Source organism: Rhinolophus sinicus, linkage group LG05, assembly GCF_036562045.2.
Source record: "Rhinolophus sinicus isolate RSC01 linkage group LG05, ASM3656204v1, whole genome shotgun sequence".
Lineage (NCBI taxonomy): Eukaryota > Metazoa > Chordata > Mammalia > Chiroptera > Rhinolophidae > Rhinolophus > Rhinolophus sinicus.
Window position 1 is genome coordinate 85,482,813 of NC_133755.1, and position 20,688 is coordinate 85,503,500.

Consider the following 20,688-nt stretch of genomic DNA (forward strand, 5'->3'; position numbering starts at 1 on the left):
GAAACACTCCAAAGAAAACACACCTGTATCAGACATGGATAACACACTTCACGCTGCTTTCCAACCTGTAGACTTTAGAAATTTGCCCAGCTTCAGTGCATGTCATCTTCCGTAACGGCCTTGACCCCTGTGTCTGGTATTGTAGCTTAATGACCATTCTAACTAACATGTGACCTAGTACTTTTTGGAAATACTAGGCACTGGAGATGTAGAGGTGAATAAGCTATGTTCCTGAGCACCAAGAGATCACAGTATAGTGGGAGAGCCATGAGCATAAACGGATAGTTATAACACAATGTGGGAAGCACATAGGTAAGACATGATGTGAGTAGAAAGAGCATCTATGAGAGTACAGCCTGCCTGTTGAGAAGGAGGAAAACAGGGGAGGCTTCCTGGAGGAGGCAGTGCCAGAGCTCAGTCTTACAGAAGAGCAGCTATAAATTTGAGATGAAGCCTGTGCATTGACTTGATGCCTGCCATTTCAGGTTATCTAAATCACTTCTCCCTGACTTCTCGCCTCTCCTTTCCCCGCCCCTACATCTCAGAATGCCCAGGGCACTGGGGCTTTTAGAAAAATAAATCCCTGTGCACATGGTATGATTGTGGGTGGATTTTCCCCTCCTTTTATTTAGCGCTAATATTATAATACCAACAACATGATGCTAATTATGAAGCTAAAAATATAAAGCAAGGGTTTATTCACCCTGGTTATTTTTAGGTGTTGACCAGATACCTCCCCACCCCCTTAGTCTTTCAACTCCAGTGCAGCTGAGGGCCAGAGCTGAGTTTTTAAGTGTGGCATCATGGTCTTAACAGCTGGAAAACAGCTACTGGCTGAGAGAAAAGGGCAGGGCTTCAGCCAACTGGAGAACTGCAAGTCGGGGCTGTACCAGGCTCTGCAGAAAGGAGCTACAGCTGTGAGTCAAAGGACTCTTTAACTGGGGAAGCAGAGTAGGGAGGAGGTGGTCACACCACACTTCTTGTCAAGCTGAACAGGTAGTGAAAAATCACTGTTTATGTCAAGCCTGAATGAGAACAGAAAGATGTAGGTATTCACCTACATATGAATGGGAGAGAATTTGAAGACCTGCAACCCCTTGCTAACACGGAATGAGATTTCCTGTGACAGGAGGGGTCTGCCCTATTTACCCCTGGTTGAGTCCATTGAAGACAATCCCTTCCTCTGGGGATTTTATACGTTAGTCAAGGGGCCACATTTTATGTCACTTGAGTATTAGCCAAAGAATCTGCACCCCAAGACTCCTTTCTGAGAAGCAGCAAAAGCCTCAGGAATAGGATGGGGTCGAGAATGCAGACATTTTAGCATCTAAACTTGCTATGCCACTAACTAGCTGTAAGACCTTGGGAAAGTTACCTCACTTCTCTAAGCCTTGCATTCTTTGTCTGTAAAAAGAGAGTGACAGGACATACCTCATACTGGAGTCGTGAGAAGTGACAACTCAGGCATAATACTGTATGTCTGATACAGAGTATTTCACAAGGAAAACATTTCCCAATATATTTTGCCTCTGGGAACTCCAGGTGTTCATTTTTTTTTTCCCTTTCCTTTCCCTAGTACCCTTCTAATATCATAACAAAACCACGACCCTGAGCAAAGAAGCCTCCAGAACAAAAAGGTCAATAGCATGGGGAACGGTTGCTAAGAGGTAATGTTGGTTTTTTCAGACAGGAAGAGTGAATGGAAAACCTTTTTAGGACTACAAGGGAAAAGAAATAAATGGCCATGACTTCACTCCCTTCTGCACCTGGGGGGGAGGGGCGGTGAGGGGATGAGGTGGGAAGAAGGAACATCACTAGAAATGACCCAATGACTGGAGAATCCCAAAATAAGGACATACACCTGGGGAAGAGTCATGCCCCTTGGAGACGCCCTGCCTGCAGCTGGGCGCAGCCACACGCTCTGTGAGGGGCAGGTTAACAAGGGCTGAGGAAGTCACCTGGGGACTTCCTCACATCCAGGCCCTCCAGGGGCAGTTGGTGTCCCAAGAGAGCCAGTGGGCCTGAGGAAGCCACAGGCTTCAGCAGTGGGTGCCAGATCCCCCCTCAAAACCCCCGAGGGATAAAAGCAGACCTGGCCCCTTCAGTGGATTTCAGCACAGGGGCCCACAAAGCAGAGGGAACATGGCACACTTTACCTGTGGCCCCACGGCCCTCCCGGAGCCGCCTCGAGAATACTGGAGCTTCCTGAGCACCAGACCACAGGGGGAGGAGGGCCACAGGGAGACATCTTCACAGGGAGGTGACTTCACTGAACCGTGATCCAAAGCCACTGTCTCACATCAGAAGAGACTAAAGTATCTTTATTGATCAAGCTAAGATTTTTATTGCAAGTGATGTGTTATAGGAAATACTTGTTTCTGCACACATGAGTTGTATACATTTGCACCACCCATTTTAGTAAGCCTTCCCTAAATATTAGCTGCTATCATCATCATCACCACCATCATAAGGTAATTGCGGGGATTAAATGAGCGGACCCCTGAACAGTGACCAGGCAGTGCCTGGCCCCTCGCAAGCACTGTGTAAATATCCATCATTGCCCACCCTCTCAATGAGGTCTTCCATGACTACTTAAAATAACCCCTCCCCCAGCACTGTCCACCTCCCTTCTCCCTTCCATTTTCCACATAGACTCATCACCATATGGAATGGTATATACTTTACTTTTTATAGCTTCTGTCTCTCCCACTAGAATGTGAGCTCCATGAGACATTTTTGCCCATCATTCATAGCCATGCACTGTGCCTAGAATCACTGCCGAGCACATCACAGGCCCTTGCAATAAAGAATGAATATAGGAAACATTACTTACCAACTGTGTAAATTCAGGTAGATTATGTAACTCCCTGTGCCTCAGTTTACGTATCTGGAAAATGGGGTTGGTGCCTATATCCACAGATTGATGTGAGGATTAAATGAGACAGCATTTGTGACTGCCCACTCCAGCCCTTGGTATGGGGTCGATGGATGCTGGCTGATTTAAGAGCACCAGGCTCGGCCTGACTCAGGCGGGGCCTGTAATGGTTAATTTCTGATGCTCTTCTCCCATGTGAGGCGAGGCTGGGCTGCAGGGCCACTGGCAGTTGTCCAGGTAGACGATGAATGTCAGAGGTGGGTGCCTGCGGAGCTGCCCTGGTCCGCATTCTGGGTGTTGACCCGGGCAGCTGGAGTCTCTCCCCACCCCCTCCTGCTGAGATAGGCTGCCTGGTCCTAGAGCATTTGCGAGTGAGTGCAGGAGCTGAGCGGTGGGAACCTCCACCCGCCTGGGTCCCACGCCACATCCTGGCCTTGGGGGAGGTGGGCTGAGGCCTGGACTTGCTTCCAAGTCATTCCCAGGCGGCCTACTCTCCCACTGGCCCAGCTGGGCTTTCGGAGCCAGAGGGCTGCAGGGGCTGGTCTGTCCCTCAGCATCTCATTGTCCCTAATCATGAGGAGAAAGACGCAGGCCTCAGCACAAAGAGTCTGCATTCTGAGCCCAGCTCTGTCAGCCCTGAAGGCCACCCACCTTCCCAGCCTCAGGGAGGGAGGACGTTCAAAGGCAAATGAGCCTCTTGTGGCCAAGTCACACAGAGGACACTGAAGAACTGACTGCAACCACGATCATCTCCCATTTCTCTAATTTCTCACAACTCTCCCACTTTCCAGCAACTTCCTCAAGAGTCCATTCCTCTCCATGACGGACTGAGAAAGAGATGGAAACAAATAGATGCACAGGCTTCAGCATGAATGGTGAAGGTGAATAAATGCATTTACCCCATGGTTTCATTCATTCCAGTCATGAGTGGAACTCCCACTCTATGCCAGGCACTGTACACTGTAGGGACATGACAGAGAATAAAACACAGACTGGTCATGAAAAAAAAATGCTCTTGGTCGAGGAAGGGCGTCGGGCAGAGCTACACAGGGCATAATGGGACTCTGGGTGAAGGGTCTCTGTCACCAGCTGGGGAAGGAGGGAGAGTCAGGAATTGGGGGAGCAGCACACAGGAGCTAGTGAATGAAGAAACGATATCCTTCACCACGGGGCTGGCTCAGAATCGCGCTGGGAGAGAGTAACCTCAGTGGCCATTCTCTCGGTATGCAGGGACTTTCACTAGAAAGTAAGCCCTCTGAGGGCAGGGACGTGGTCAGTCTGCATCCATTGGGCTACGACACTGATGGACACACATGGGAGGCACTCAGTAATGCGTCAGTGAATTACCTGAATGCATCAGTAAGTGAATGAACTTCCTGAAGGTAAGGTCATTACCGACTCCGAGGAACCCTTGCTCTCCTCTTATCCTCCCAGCACTCACAAAATACTATTGCCCAATTTCCTCTCAGTGAGTATAAATAGCACCATCACACACTATAATTCTCTACCGGGAAGAAGGTGTCTCCTCAGCCTCCAACACAAGTGTCCTTCGAGGGCACACACAGTGGTATTCTGTCCATCTCCCAAAGTGCCACCAGCTGCCCCCCACACACAGCCACACTCCCTCCATATACCCTGGGCACAGCGGCAAGAATCTCATGCCACATGGACAAAAGCCAGAATGAGCAGGCAGTTGGCACCCACGTCAGGACCTTGCTCGGTATAAAAGAACAGGATGGAGCTGCTACCCACAAGCAGTCCTGGGCTTACTGCTGGCCCAGCCACACACTGCTCCCCAGCTACCACCATGGGTGCCATACCAAGAGGGGGTGCCGATTAGAGTGCTCTGTTCAGACACCTCCCTAAAGCTGGCCCCTGGGTAAGTTATCCAAACACCAGCCCCTCTTGTTTCCTTCTCAGAGGAAAATGGCAGAGAGCACAGGTTCCCCTGGTGTTTATGATATTCATTCCTATATTCAGTCATTCTGTTGCTGGAACTATGAATGCACAATTGAACCATCAGAATCCTCGTGTTCCGGGAGCTCAGTCCAGTGGTTTTTCACACATTGTGCTACATCTGGGGCAGCTCTGTGGGGGGCAGAGATAAGGGAGAACCTCACCTTCCTGAAATTGGGGGTGGGTGGGTGGGAAGTGGGGTTGGAGAAATTTTACACATTGGTGGTGTTTCAAGTGAGTCTTAAAGGATGGCTTGGTAGACAACAGGTACCAACCTTCAGGCAAAGGGAAGGGCAAGAGTTAAGATGCAGAGTGTGAGAGGAGGGGCGTGCAGAGCAGGCTTGGCCAGTGCGGTCAGCCCTGAGGAGTCGTCTAGGCCTTGGTCAGGAAGGGAGCCACTTTCCTTGGATTCTAAAACTGGGTTTGGGAGTTCCCAAATTCCCCTTTGGTCCATTAAGAGAATCCATTCTCAAACCAAGGAGGTCAAGGGGAAGTACACGTCACACAGAGACAGAGGCCCTGAGTAACAAGCGAAGCCCAAGCCCATATCCTACCAGGCACGGGGACACTTCAATGGACCCCCACTTGGAGAGATAGGCGTGAGGGCTGCTGTTCTCTGGAGTGACCGTGTAGCACTGCACAAGCTCAGATGCAAAAATCTGACTCTGGAAAAGACTACCCTGTTCTGCTCCTGGATGGCTATGTCTCCCCTCTTGGGGTGTTACCCTCTCCATCCCCCAGCCTGTGGCTGAATGCTGAACAAACTCAATTCCTTTCTCTGACTGCCCTGCAGGGGCGTCCACACATCTGTCGGGAGGCATAGTCTGTTGAGAGCTGAGGTGACTGTCCTCATCAAGCCCATTTTATAGAGGAGAAAACTGAGGCCTGAGAAGCAAGAATATCTATCCCAGGGCCCACAGCACACTCATCACAAACCACGTCTCGAACCCCATTCCGGAATCCTCAACCAGACTTTTCTTTCTCATCAAAGAACAATGGCAGACAAACTGTGGTTTGGTTCTTTGTTTCCCATTAAATGGTTTCTACTGAAGATAGTGTATATGGTAAAAACAACTACAAAAATGTAATAGAAAAAAAAAAAATTCTCCAAAAATCTTAGCTGAGATTCATTAGCGAATTTTTCCCTAAATATTGAATCCTGCCAGGCCCAGGCTATACCACCTTTCTCTTTGGATGAAGTTCCCTGATATTCCAGAGATAAATTCACAACGTCTCCTGGTCTTTACCTCAAATTTTACCTTTGAAGCCTGATGAATACTTAGAAATGCTTTTGTAAAAGGGGAAAATGCTTCCAACAGTCAGTCCAAACGTTTCTGATCTGCCAAGCACATACAGTTATCATTATTTGCCCTCCATTAGTATGCCTTTCATATTCCACACCTGAATGCATGTATATTTTCCTTAATTTTGGTGTTCAAATGGTCCTAAGATGAAGTGAGCAAAATCACCAACAAAAGCAGAAAGCAAGGGATTGGGGAATTTTTAGGAGGATCAGGTAACATTTGGGGTATGTTTTTCAAGAAAGAAGAGCTATTGGTCATCCCAGCTACACAACTTGAGGGTTCTGTTGAAAATGAAGAAAACAAACACACAAACAAGAAAGAGAGAGAGAAAGATTCAAGACTCCCCTAAAAACCCAAATGACTTCTCTCCAGTTTTGGAACAAACACCACAGAGATGCTCACCTTTGGAGAAAGAAATCTGCCTTCCTGAAATGGTCGCAGCTGCTTGCAGAATGCGACCTTGTCCTGTGAGTGACAGTGATGAAGCAATGACTTACAGAAGGCAGGAAGCCTTGACATTCCCAGAGGGGTAAGGGGAGGGCTCTTAAAAGTCACAGTGTATCTGCCAGCAACTGTCCGTTATTTGGACTAGCCGACACCAGCTACTGAGAGCTGGCCCTAGAACCACTTCCTCCCCAGGCCTCGCCTCCCCCAGCTGAGCAGAAGGTAACCATGTCTTTGTCATTTCTCCCCAGTATTTTTAAAGACAGCTAGATGCAGAGCCAGCCGGCAGAAGTTGGACCAAGATAGCTGTCTGATGGGGAAGGAAACCAGGTTCACTGAACCAGACTGGTAGATGCCTTATCTAATATTTCCCAAACTGCCAAGACACATGTAAAATGTGAGCCTCACCCTCATTTCCTACTGGAAACTGGAGGTTCACAAAGGCCAAATAATTCGCCCTGGACAATTTCGTAGTGGTAGAGCAGGACTGGGTATCTCTGTTTCTGCATTCTGCCCAAGAGATGCCAGGACCACTACACATGGTGTTCAGGCTGTGAACTGCCAGAGAATCACACTTCCAAGGGGATGCATAAAGCCACCCTGCCCCCAGGACACATACACCTGGGAGGAAATGCACCGGCCGGACACTTAGCTCGGACACCTGTGTGCACCCATGCTCCTGCAACTCCCGGAGGCCTAATTCCAATTCCCACCTTTGACATCACTCCCATCTCAGGGGATGGTGTTGATGAAGGCCCAACACCTTCTCCTGGGCACCACAGAGAGTGTGCGGGCAGGGGAGAGTGTGTCTGGGCTGCTTCTACAGCAATATGCTAAATACTTTTCCCTTAAGGAATGACAGCCTGTTTAAATTCACGCCAAGGCTCTCCATAGGTGAACAGCATCCCTGACCAGGCTTCCCCTTGGCAGGTCAGCTACCCAGACCCCACCTGAAGCCATCCCTAGGTCACCTCTCACCACTGTCCTCCAGTAGCTAGGGAGTTGGAAGCACCTGTTTCCAGAGAAGCAGATTGGCACATCCGGTCTCTTGTATCCTCTCCTATTCTCACCCAACCTGTCTTGCTCCACGTTCCACCTGTTCATTAAATGCCTTGGAAGAGAAGGAGGAGCAGAAATTCTTGCTCTGGGCCCTGCCCGGAGCTGGCTCCCCACAGCCCAACTTCTGAGGCACCTTCTCTTGCAAGAGGCACTGTGGTCCTTTCTGGCGCACTGTCTTTCAGCTCATCCCACACAGGAGCTGGGAGGCCTCTGCTGCATGCTGACACAAATCCTCTGGCCTGAGTCTACACAACCATCTCTGTCAGGGATTTGGGGCTTGTTTTCTTAATTAAGTGAAAATGCTAACAGGAGAGCCCCAGGAGCTGGCATGGGCCTCGCCTTCAATGGCTGCTAGAGAAAATTCTTGCTTTGAAATCTCGATCTCTCATGCCCCACTCAGGATGTCAAAACAAACAGGGACACCCGATCGTGGGGCATAGGGAACCACAGACTCCGGTTATAGGGCCAGTGACGGGTTTAGCTACCGGACGCTTCAATGCCCGACACCTGACGAGATCTTGCTTTCCCAAAATGGAACAGGTAGACCCTCCAAAGCCCCCGGTTCAGCCTGGGCTCTAGGGGCAAAAGGGGGCAGTCATAGGTGTTTGTGCCAACACTGTTTCCTGAGTGCCTACTGCCTGGCAGGCTGGAGCTGGCGATGGGGAGGCGGCCGAGATAGCCAAGTCCTGTTGAATCCTGCCTCTGAGGAGATAAAGTTAGAAACAAGTAACTAAAGTGTAGCGCAGGGAGGTCACCCTTGAGGCAAGCAGTACGCGGCAGAGTCACCGAGGAGAGGAGGAAGCACTGTTGAGGGTTGAGGGATGGGGGTCATGGCAGGACACAAAGAGGGAACATCGAACCTGAGCAAGGAGTCAGAGTCTGGCGAGTAGACAGGATGCATGAGAAGGAGGGGGCCTTCCAGCAAAAGCAAAGCTCAGGCAAAGGCCAGGAGGCATGCAAGAGAAGAGCATGTTTAAAGAAGGGCGGGCAGTGTGGTGTGGCTGGAGAGTGGGGCTTATGGGGGCCTGAGAAGGACTTGGTAGAGAAGAAGCAGCTGGAGATGCAGAAGCGGGTGGGCCTGTCCTATTACGGAGTCACGCAGGCCGTGGGGAATGTTTTTCAGCAGAGGCTGACTGCATCCCAGGCACAGGTTGCCAAATCTGCCCCCCCGCCAGACTTTGTAAGTACAGTTTCATTGGCAAACAGCCAGGCCCATCCATTTACAGATTGTCTAGGTCTTTGGTGCTTGAGTTGAGTGACTGCAACACATTATGTGGCCCTCACAGCTGAAATACTTACTCAGGACCTTTACAGAAAACACTTGCCGAATCTTCATGTACAAGACAGAAAAGGGTGGAAAGGGGTCTAGAGACAGAAAGACCAGGATAATTGCCCAGGCTCCAGGTGAGGGGCAGTGACCATAAAATGAAGGCACACTAGAGCGTTAATCAGATGTACGTGTGACCACAAGGTGCATCATGGCAGGACCCAAACCTCAGCAGGAGGAGAGGAAGAGGAGATGGAAGGGGAAGAAGAGCAGGTCTGGGTCCCGGGTTTCCTATCTCCAGCCACCTGCACTGGTGGGTTTTCCGCCCCACAGGGTACTGCTGGTCACCTAGCCCCGTACAAAGGCCCAGGCACCAGGCTGACGTGATGTGCCAGCACACCCTGGGTGGTAAGGCCTGAATCCCATCCACAGTTCCCTACATCGTGGATCCCACTATGGCCTTCTCACCTAACAGCTGGATACAGGGAGAGGTCAGAAGTTTCTGGAATGACCTGAGGGAGAACACCCCTCTTTAAGAGGATGTCACACGGTGCTCCTAGGAGGCCCTCACTCTCCCTTCCCAGCCTTAGCATAAGTTTTCCAGCTGTGAAGGCGTAGAGAAGAGCAACCATTCATTGGGGCTCAGAGATGCTGTGTCAGAGTGGGGCTCCAGCTCCTATTTGCGGGGGCTTTCCTTTTTCCTGACTTGTATGTTCCTCTCTGAGCCTCTGGACTGAGTCCATCCTGATCCTGGAGACCCAGAGGCTGGACGATCAGGACCCCCAAGCTGCTTCACCCTACGTGAGTTCAGGTGACTGTGCCGGAGGAAAGGGGGATGTGGAACCATGTTATCTTGGGACACCCGTACTGTACCTCTCCCTTCTTGCAGCAGAATCGGTGTAGCCTTGCTTAATCTCTGGTACTTTGGGCCTTCCAAGCAAACGATGTAGAACCCAGTTTAAGAAACAAAGCATTAAAAGTTAAATACTATCATTTTCGGAAACCACTTGCACAGAAACATAAACTCGGGGACTAAAATCTCATGCCAGTGGTAAGTTATATGATGGCCATTTAGAATGAATGCATTCGATTTTTAGATTATTATTAAAATGAAAATAAAATGCAACGTTTCTTAAGTAAAAGAACATTCTCAAGCACAGTTCTTAACACACTCCCCCGAAGGTCTGTGGGCCCGTTTGAAAGACTGCGTGGGGCTGAGGACCCAGACTGTGGAGTTAGGTCGGCTGCGCCTTCCCCAGTCTACGCCCAGCCTTGTTGTCAATGCACGGTTGGCACATAGCAGACCTTTAGCCCAACTTTGTCGAACAAACGAATGAATACATGATTGAATGAAGAAGTTCGAACCTGGCTCTGCAATTTACCAGCTCTGTGTCCTCAGGCAAGGTCCTCAACCTCTCTGCGCCTCAATTTCTTCATCTCTTAAATCTCCAAAATTATTCATGACTCAAAGAATTACTGGGAGAATTAAATGAGATGGTACCCATTACACCCTTGGCACAGTAACTGGCACATTCAAGGTACAGAGTAAATGGTAGTTATTATTATTACTTTTCAAGGATAGCTTTAATCCCATAGCCAAAGAGCTTTCCAGATCTTCATACTCTCTCAATTCCATTATGGCATCTTTGTTTCAGGAAACCACCAGCACAGAGCCCCACACAACTGAGGTCACAGGAAAGAGCTATTGGAGCAGAATTTAGCAGAGAGCTTCTCTGACTGGGAACTCACGGCCTCAGAGAAACACAGGAGCTGAGGCTGCTACTATCTCCGGCCTCCTCAGGCGGAAGTTACCTCTCAGGCACAGGCCCAGCCCTGCAAACTGCACTTGGGCCTCCCAGGCAGAGAGCTCACCTGTGCTCAAGCCACAAGATACAGGGCTGGGAGACCACTTCTCTGCAGAAGGTGCGGGTGCCAGCTCAGCCCCATTTCTCCTGCTGCACAGATCTCTCCCCCCATTGCTTCTCACGCTGAGCGAGAGGCAGCGTGGGCCTCTCCGCAACGCATCGTTCCCAGGCTTAGGAACAACAGGCTCCCCATTCTTCCCTGCCCTTGGCAGACCTGCCTCCTCCCACTATGGCACTGCCCACTGCGGCTCACAGGCAGCTGCCCCAGTCCAAGGGGCCAACACAGACCTCTTCGAGGCCTGAGGAACAAGGCCAGGGCCGGGTCTGCCCCTCACCCCAGGAGGAAGAGGAATTGGCCTGAGTCCCCTGCTGAAACACAGCAGCAGGGTCACCCACTTCACCCTCAGGCTTCAAATGTCATTTGGCCTCGGGCATCTTTGCATACAGCCCTCACTGACCACACTTTGTTTTCCCCAAGTAAGAGAGAAATCTGACATCTGCCCCTCCCTGATCTTCACCCCTTGGGCCAGGCTCCAGATATTTCCAGATGTCAACCCTCAGCTCCCTGCCTCAAGGGTGACAACCACTGAGAGGAGGGGGCCAAGAGGGTATCCCCAAGTCTCACCACCCACTGGGAATCCCAGCCCCACCTCCTTCCCACATTTGCCCATCAGATTCTGAATGAAATGTTGCCATTTGCAACAACATGGATGGACCGAGAGGGTATTATGCGAAGTGAAATAAGTTGGACAGAGTAAGACAAATACTATATAATTTCACTTATATGTGGAATCTAAGAAACAAAACAAACATTTGTACAGACAAAACAAAAAGGAAACAGATTCACAGGACAAACTGATGGTTGCCAGGGGGAAGGGGAGTTGGGAGGGTGGATGGAAAAGGTGAAGGGGAATAAGAGGTACAAACTTCCAGTCACGGGGATAAAATAGTCACGGGGACATAGTGTACAGCACGGGGAAAATAGTCAACACGGTCATAACTTTGCATGGTGATAGATGGTTACCAGACGTACCGTGGGGATCACATCATGTGGTATATAAATGTTGAATCACTATGTTGTCCACCTGAAGCTAATAAAAGAGTGTATGTCAACTATACTTCAATAAAATAAAAAAAATTCCATCTGGCAAGACTCAACCCCAAATCTGCAATCCACAATCCAAGGAGGAGGAAGCAACGTGGGTTTCTGTCACTTACCGAGTTTATCCAGCTATTTTCAACTTTCTTTTCAGGGAGCCTGAGCTCAGTCCTTAAGAATGATCCTCCCATGTCCCAGAGCCAGGGCTGGGGGGATAGGAGCCCAGGGTCTCAATGGAGAAGCTACAGACAGGACAGGGAGCCCTTTCTAGGGCATGGATTCCTGGGGAGATGTACACGGGATTCTAAGCAGCGCCCTTTTCAGAGGCTCCAGCATTCAGGTCCAGCTCAGGAGGGTCCCATCTGCAGCCCACAGGGGCACTTTGCAGGGGTGGTAGGGCCCTCTGTGGAGTAGCAAAGTATGGGGCCGCCTTTCTCTTTTATTTTTATTAAATTATTTATTTTTTTCAGTTACAGTTGACATGCAATATTATTTTGTATTAGTTTCAGGTGTACAGCATAGTGGTTAGACATTTATATAATTTAGGCAGTGATTTGCCACCCCCCCCCCCATTAGTCTAGTACCCACCTGGCACTATCCATAGTTGTTGCAGCCTGTCTTAAAGGGACAGCCTGCACTGAGAGCTCATGGACAGGAAGGAGGGAGCAAGAATGAGCCAGCCTTCTCCAGGGACAAGCTCTGGCAGAAGTTCCAGGGCCTGGTCTCACCCAGAGAGCAGGACAATAACCAATAACAAGTATTAATCACTTACTGTGTGCTTTGCATGAAGGAACTCATTTGGTCCCCACATTTTAGGACATAGGTATTGTTGTTGTTCCCATTTTATAGATGAAGAAACTGAGGCATAGAGAAAGGAAGCTGCCAACGTCTCACAGGTAATGAATTAAAACATTAGGATTTAACATAAGTGGCCCCACTAGAGCACAACCAGGAGGGGACCCTCACTATATCAAGCTATGATTGCCGACGGAGCCCCTTCCAGGGTCAGGTTCATGCCCTGGGAAAAGCATCACACAACACAAGGGGTCTTCCCTCAAAATGCTCACTGCAAGGAATTATCCAAATGCTAAATATCTAGAGGGTGGTATTACCTGTGCTTGTATTTCTTTTCTTTTTATCTCTACCATTTTCTGACACTTTCTAAAATAAGCAGTTACTCCTTTTATAAAGAGAAAAAATAAAGATTCCAATTTGAATATTTCACATGACCCAGACGAGAGCAGGAAGATGAATGCATTCTACACGTAAGTTCCAAGAGGAAGGAGAGTAACAAAATGAACAGGACAGTGCAACAATACTCTGATTAAATCTATTTAAGTTTTGCCTATTATGAATCTACAGGCAGGTTTTCAATAAAACGAAAGCAATAGCTTTTTCTTTCAGTCAAAACTGAAATAAAAAGTTGTCTAAAACCTAATAATTAAAACAACTCAGTTAAGACTCAACTCCTCTTATGTTATTCCAGACCCTTCATAATTTGATCACCACCCTGTTTGCAGTTTCCCTTCACTTTATCCCACCCACCCCACCTGGAAGCCAGGCCAGCCTTCCAGAGGTTTCCCTAAGCCTATTCAGCATGCTGACATTTGCTCATGCAGTGTCGCCTGCCTGGAATGCCCTTTTCTTCTTCCGATGAAGTCACTGACATCCTTCAAGACCTGGCTTGTCACTGCTCCTATGGAGCCTTCTGCTCCCACAGGCAGAATTGATCTCTCCCTGCTCTGAGCTCCCACATGCTTTGCCCATCCAGAGCACACTATCTGAGCTGCCATCACCCTGCCTGTGAATTAGTTTAGTCTTTGTTCACTTTTCTATCCCTAGCACCAAACTATCTGTGGAACAAGGCAACACATGATAACCACAATTATTGCTTGAAGAGCCTCTATAGTTTTCCAGGTACTTCTTCCTACAATATCTCATTTGAGCTTCAAAACAACTGGTTGGGTGGGTATTAGAACTGTCAAATGGGAATATGGAGGAAGCAAGTAATGCTTGAGGTCCTTGAAATTCTGCCCTTTGGAGATAAGGTTTGCCCAGATGGCCTAGAAGGGCGGGCCTAGCTACCTGACCTGTTTCAGCGAGGCCAGACTGTTTCCATCTCATGCCCCTGCCCTCTCCACATGCCTCCCAGTGTTCCGTCCCAACATACCCTTGCCCTGGGCTCCCCCGTCAGACAGGCAGGAGGTCGCCACAGGGCCAGTGAGCACAGAGATGATACTTCCCAGCTGGTGTGTAATACACATTCTCACTGGGCTAGCGAATGCAGCACAGCCAAGGCACTAATGAGACCAGTTTCCAGTGAGAACCCAGAACAATCCTGACGGCTTCATGGAGGAAAACTCTGTCATGCAGCCCCGGCTGTACCCACCAGACAGCCAGTCCACAAACTCTGGCACTGGGGGTCACGGGGAGAGGTGTGGAACAAAAGTGCACAGAACGTTAGAGCCAGAAGGAAACTTAGAGATCCCATTGCTCAAGCCCCCTCTGGACAGCCAGGAAAATCGGGCCCAGACGGGAGAGGGACGTGTCAGAATTACAGAGTGAGATGGTGACCAAGTGAGGGCTGACACCTGAGCCCTTTCTGATCCAAGCAAGAAAAATGAAACTTGAAGGGTTTGTACTAAAAGGAAGTCACCAAGGCCAAATTATTCTGCAGGGCATTCTTCAAGAACACAACATACAAATGATTCTTGACTGCAACACCACATGCAGAAAACACTTAATAAAGAAAACAGTAAAGACAAAACAGAGGAAGGTTTTTAGTGAAACTGAGCACCCCTGGAGGCCAAGCCATGTCATAACCCACTCCCTCCATAACCTCTCCTATGAGCAAAGGGGGCATGAGGGTCTAAGTCTAAAACTATTTCTGTCTTGAACACCAGAATGCATTCAAATGGAGATACCACAGACTGATATTTCGTCCTCAGGGAACATTATTTACAGTTGTGATAGTTATTGGTGCTTGGTCATGTACTGTTGGTTCCCAACACCCCACTCCAAGCATAGAGCAGACTGTACTTCCTGGCCACTTGTATTTGTGTGGGGCCACGTGACTAATTCTGGCCCATGAGCTGAGAGTAGAAGCTGAGTGTTGTGATGCTTAATGTCACGTTGGCTAGGTCATGGTACCAGATATTCAGTCAAACACCAGTCTAGATGTCACTGCACTGAAGGTATTTTTTAGATGAGATAAACATTTAAGTTAGTGGACTTTGAGTAAAGCACATTATCCTCCATAATGTGAGTGGGCCTCATCTAGTCATTTAAAGGATATAAAGAAACTAGTGAGGGCCCTCAAGGAAGAGGGCCCTCCAGACTGCTTTTGGACTCGAGCTGTAAAATCAACTCTTCCCAGGGTCTCTAGCCTGCTGGACTGCCCTGCAGATTTTGAGCTTCGCAGCTCCCACAATAAAGTGAGCCAATTCCTCAAAATAAATCTAGATAGATAGATAGGAAGGAAAGAGGAAAGGAGGGAGGGAGGAAGAAGGGAAGGAAGGACAGAGGAAAACAAACATCCTATAGGTTCTGTTTCTCTGGAGAACCAGGACTAATACAAATGTAATAAGGGGTCTAGAGCATTAAATTGGCAGGACCCCTTGGCACGCCAATCGTCAACATTTAAGGAGTGTCTGTTCTGCCAGCCTAGGTCCCTGAGTGACTACCATGAGCAGAGGCTCTGTTGACCCATTACAGGTAGCATAAGAAATAACCTTTTAATAACCTGTTGTTTTAAGTCACTGAAATTTGCAGGTTGTGTGTTATCACGGCACAATCTAACTCATACTGACTAAAGCATTGGCTATTTGTCTTAGGTTTGAGATGCTGGCATGTAAGGAGAGAGATCCAACACAGTAATGGAACCATAAAAGGATTTTGATCTTGGCTGACAACTGAGTCCCAGACACATGGCTCTTCCTCCAGCTGCCCAGCTTCCCTCCTGTCTATTTTGGGATCCTGGGACATCTTAACTCAGAAGCCAAACACAGTTGTGTAAATGCATCAAAGGTACAATCTCAGTGGTGAAAGAAACTTCCCTAGAAAATGTTCAGAGTTCCGCTGAGGAATCTGACCCTGGGCCTGGAATGGGAAAGTCTCCAAAGAACAAAAGTTTCCACTACGGCAACAAGAATGTTAAACACGATAAAAAAAAAAAAAAAATTCTCAGTAAGAAAAATGAGACGATGAGTATTTATAAGCCAAAACCCAAAGGCCATTCCCTGATTCCTGTGAGGTTTCCTGTTGGATGGGGAGAGTCAAGCAGTTGAGAGAGGGTACTACTAGAAAGGGAGCAGGATGTCCTTGGCTCACATGCAGATGGGTGAAGTGTGGAACCTTTGAAGAAATGCAATTACAAAGTACTGGTGATTCTCCTTAGGGATAAACAGGGACCCAGAGGCTGCTGGGATTCTGCATCTTTCTTCTCAATGGATAAATCCCGACCCCTGACCTGGAATACACTACAAAGATAAACTCTGGGACCAACAAAGTGGTAATGGACTGAAACTAATATCGGAAGAATTTAGCTTAGACCAGTGGCTCTCAACCTGGGGCATTTCCTGGGACATCTGGCAACATTTTTGGTTGTTACAACCAGGGAATGTTACAGGCATTTAATGGGTAGAGGCCTGGGATGCTATTAAATATCCTGTAATGCACAGGACAGTACCTCCATCCCCAACAAAGAATTATCCAGGCTAGTACCAGGGCTGACAACTCTGGCTGAGATTGAATCCCCGTTATGAGGGTGTGAAGGATTAGAACAAAAAGCAGGAAGAACATGTATGGAACAACAAGCTCCAACGGGGAAAAGATATGGACATAAAATCTATATTAATAGTCATATACATATATAGATAAACGCAAAATGACTCTACCACTAAAGCATTCTAAGAGGTAGCAGAGTTCACATTGGTAGGCAAATAAATTTCATTGTTACTCTCTCCTCCCTGATGAGGGCGGAAGCAGCAGGAGCCCCGAAGTAGAAGGTCCATTATGTAGAGGTTTTCTTTAGATTTGCAAAGTGAGACAAGAAGCAAAGTTTAGGAGTGAGACAGGAGAACAAAGACAGCTGAACTACCGGACATAATAAAGAGGAGGAATTCCTTGTCTGAGTTGCTGGTGAGAACCAAAAAGCTTGGGAAGAAGGCCAAACAACCTGACTCTGGCCAAATAATCAATCTTTTTGAGAATAAGGTTGTCCAATATTCAATTTCAAATTGTTTGCATTGTTGTGATATAAACACCATTGGTCTCCTCAAACCTCCTTCAAGTTTACCATGTTCACAAAGCCCTTGGATAAATGGTGTGTGTGTGCGTGTGTGTGTGTGTAAGTAAATCAGGGTATGGGCATTGAATTCCACATGGGTCAGCACAGTGCAAAAAAAGAGTCCACTTGCATGAAACCAGCAATAATAGTTAACAGTTACTGCAGCCCTACTAAGTGTCAGGCACTGATCAAATACTTGCCATGCAATCTTACCAAATGACCACAGTTGCCCTATAGGGGATACCACTGCTATCCCATAGTAGGGCTAAGAGGTCTGAGGCAGAGGCAATTTAAGCCCCTCCCTCAGGGATCACAATGAGTCACGGTATAGGCAGAATTCAAATCCAATTCAAATTCAAATCCTAGTTTTTGAGAGTCTATGCCCTTAACTTTGGGGCCACCCTGCTTGTGACCAGAGATAATTAATAATCTTAACTAATTGGATAGAAATAGGAACTCAGAGCTAGTGGTGACAGGAAAAGTAGAAGCCATCACCTCTTACTTGGCAACCTCTGGAGCAGTAATTCTCAAACTTTAGTGTGACCAGAGTCACCAGGTGGGCTTGATAAAACACAACAGCTGGGCTGGATGCCTCGCCTTTGATTTAGTGGCTCTGGGGCCGGGCTCAAAGATTTACAGAAATTTCTAGCAAGTTCCAGGTGATCCCAATTCTGCTGGTTCAGGACTATTCTTTGAGAACCCACTGCTCTTTTAGAGGGATGTGGGGCTTCCTGTGCTTATGGGGGCTGATTCCGCTAATTTATTTTGAATTTCAAAGACAGGGCTCCTGAGGTGACATCTGGTCACAGTATCAACTACTGAGTAGCTGGGAATTAGAGAAGGCTAATACTAAAAAGAATGGAGAAGGGAAGGGACAAGTACTAAGTGGAATTCAACCTGGAAAACTTCCTGAAGGAAGAGCCAAGTGGTGAGACGTGACACTGGGATTACTGATTTGATGTACACTCCTTCCGGATAGCAGGGCTTGGGCATTCAAGTTCCCTCCCTAGAGGAAACACGATTAATCCAGATGACCTGTCCTCTCTGGACCTTGTGAGAGGGTACCCCCTTGTTCTTTGGTGAGTCCAACCAGAAAGTCTCAGCAAAACATGAGTAACCAGGAGACACCCTCTTTCTCACAATGGGAAGCTGTGCAAGACAGTGGTTAGAAAAGGTGAACAAGTTCCCATTGCAGCTCTGCTGCTGTGTTGTGTGGACCTTGCTTCAAGGTTCTTAACTATTCTAAACCTTAGTTTCCAAATCTATAAAATGGAGCAACTAACCACCTGAAACTCAGCGTTGTAAAAGCCGACGTTGTAATGGCCAGGGAACCCAAGTCTCCGTCAGAGGCATGGATTTGCTTTGTTGCTGCTGCTCACAGCCCGTGCAGGAGCCAGGAGGTTGAACTTGATTGAGATCCTGGTTACCCTCCATCATTTAAAAGATCTTCCATCACACTGGGTATCCTCCAGTGTTTTAGGGTTCTTCCCCCAGTTCTGAGCTTTCTCTCTACCAAACCATGCTCAGTGACCCCTTTCCATACCTAGCTCGAAAATTCTCTCATTTACACAGTTGGTAACACTAAGGGAAGAGACAAAATCAGAATACAGAACTCTCCAACATCTGCGCATGCAGTATGTACTCAACCCTGCTTTAAAAATGTATGCAGAGAGAGAAGACTGGAATGAGAGTTGCCAGATGTTAACTGAACTGGGACGGCAAGTTCCCCAAGTGTGGTTTGTGGCCAGCTGGTAAGTTGGGGAAAGAGGTGTAAAGACAGAAAGACCCAAGACCCTTTCAGTCCCCCAGTGATGGGCTTATAGGCTAATTTTATATTTTTCTTTCTGCTTCTATGTATTTTCTACATTTTCTATAATAATTTCTTTTATAATTAAGGAGGGAAACTTGTTTTATTTAAACTCCATATTCTTCCAAAGCTTTTCTTGATTATAACCCACTCCATACCCCTCTGCGTCTTGACTCTTGCCCTGTTTCTAACCTGGAGTTGCATGAATAGCCACGAGTGACTGCTTTCTCAGTGTCCTTGAGCAGACATCCTATGCTATGACCTGAGACTCTCTGGTAGATGGAGCTGCCCTAAAGTGGGAGAAGACATTTCCTGCCACAGAAAAGCAGCCAGGCTCATTGCCTGCCATTCCTTATCCTGGGGCCCACTGCCACCCCAGGAAACTCACTAGAGTGTTCTTCGTGAAATGAGTGGTTCATGCCAAGAGGAAAGGAAGTTCATAGAAAGTGACCTGCAGGTGAGAACTGTACACACACACACACACACACACACACACACACACACACACCAATCTGCTTCCTTTTCCCTTCTATATCCGGAGGAAAACGTCATCCAGTTAGCCTCAGATGAACTGGGAAGGCAAATTCCCCAGTGTGGTTTATGATGGGCTATGTAGCTGGGGTGGGGGGTTTCAGGGAGAGCCAATCCACTTCCATCGAGCTCTGAAATCCACTTATTTTCCTGGACTGGACGAAGAGTCCCATTTCCCAATATGAGGAATCTCTCTCGGTGACACACACTTTCCCCAAGAATACTTGACTTTTCAATAAGAATTCTTGTATATTTGGGATTCTTGGACACAGGACAAAGACTAATGAATTGCTGGCTCTACCCTAGGTTTGGAAATCCTCTAGAACTCACAGGAGGAGAAAGGTGGAAATAGAGGGTGTGGGTATATTCTCAGCAAAAAGGATGGCACAGGCCTGAGATGCAGGGTCACAGTCTCAAGCTACAGGCACTGCAGGAGCTCCCAGACCCCCACATCAGAAGTCCCCCTCCACTCTGTGACTAGAAGCTGATGCAGGCACAGAGGGGAGGCGGGGATATTGAATAACGCTTGTTGAGGCTAGAGAGTTGTAACACAGTGGAAGGTAGGCAGTAGGTTGTTCAGTTCATCACAAAGGGAGATGTCTGTGCTGTGTCAGGGTGCAGTACATGGAGCAGGGGTCTTGGAGTCAGGCCCACCTTATTTGGAAGGGTCTCTGTGCCTTTAACTAGCTATGCGACTTCAGGCAGGGTGCCTAAACTCTCAGAACCTCCGTTTTCTCTTCTGTAAAATGGGTTGACACCCACTTTGCAGGTCTATTATGAGAATGAGATGGGTTGGCGTGTGCAAGTGCTTAGTTCAGTGCCTAGCACATGGTAGGCCTTCAACAGATGACAGGTATTATCTGGCAAGTTTGAAGAGTAAAAGTTTATAAAGCCCTCTGTGTAGCGGGCCAGCTCTATGAGGTCTGCCAGCCCTGGGGATGGCCGGGCAGTGAGAAGACACAGCTCTGTGGGGAAAATGGCAGCTAAGCTTAAGCTCCTTCCTTCTTATGCTCCTCAGGGGCCTTCGCATGTTCTGGCAGGTTTGAGCCATGCCACGCTACCCTATGCCCCAGCGACAGAGCCTCCGCAGCCTCAGCTGCTTAAATCCAAAGTATGAATGCGTGGGCTCCAGACCACCAGAATAAAGTGGTAGAGGGTCTACATTGGGTGCCTCTGTCTCCTCAGCTTAACACA

General features: G+C 48.1%; 1 protein-coding gene across 3 annotated transcripts in view; it reads right to left on the reverse strand.

Moving 5' to 3' along the window:
* DAAM2 (dishevelled associated activator of morphogenesis 2) overlaps positions 1 to 20,688 on the reverse strand; it is a 107,565-nt gene that overhangs the window by 66,493 nt on the left and 20,384 nt on the right. Inside the window, exon 1 of one of the 3 annotated variants that reach the window (XM_074332871.1) lies at positions 6,538 to 6,555. The exons of the other annotated variants lie outside the window; for them this stretch is intronic. The gene's annotated coding sequence lies outside the window, so the exon portion shown is untranslated. Of the gene's footprint in view, positions 1 to 6,537; positions 6,556 to 20,688 lie in introns of those variants that run through there. 3 annotated transcript variants of the gene reach the window in all.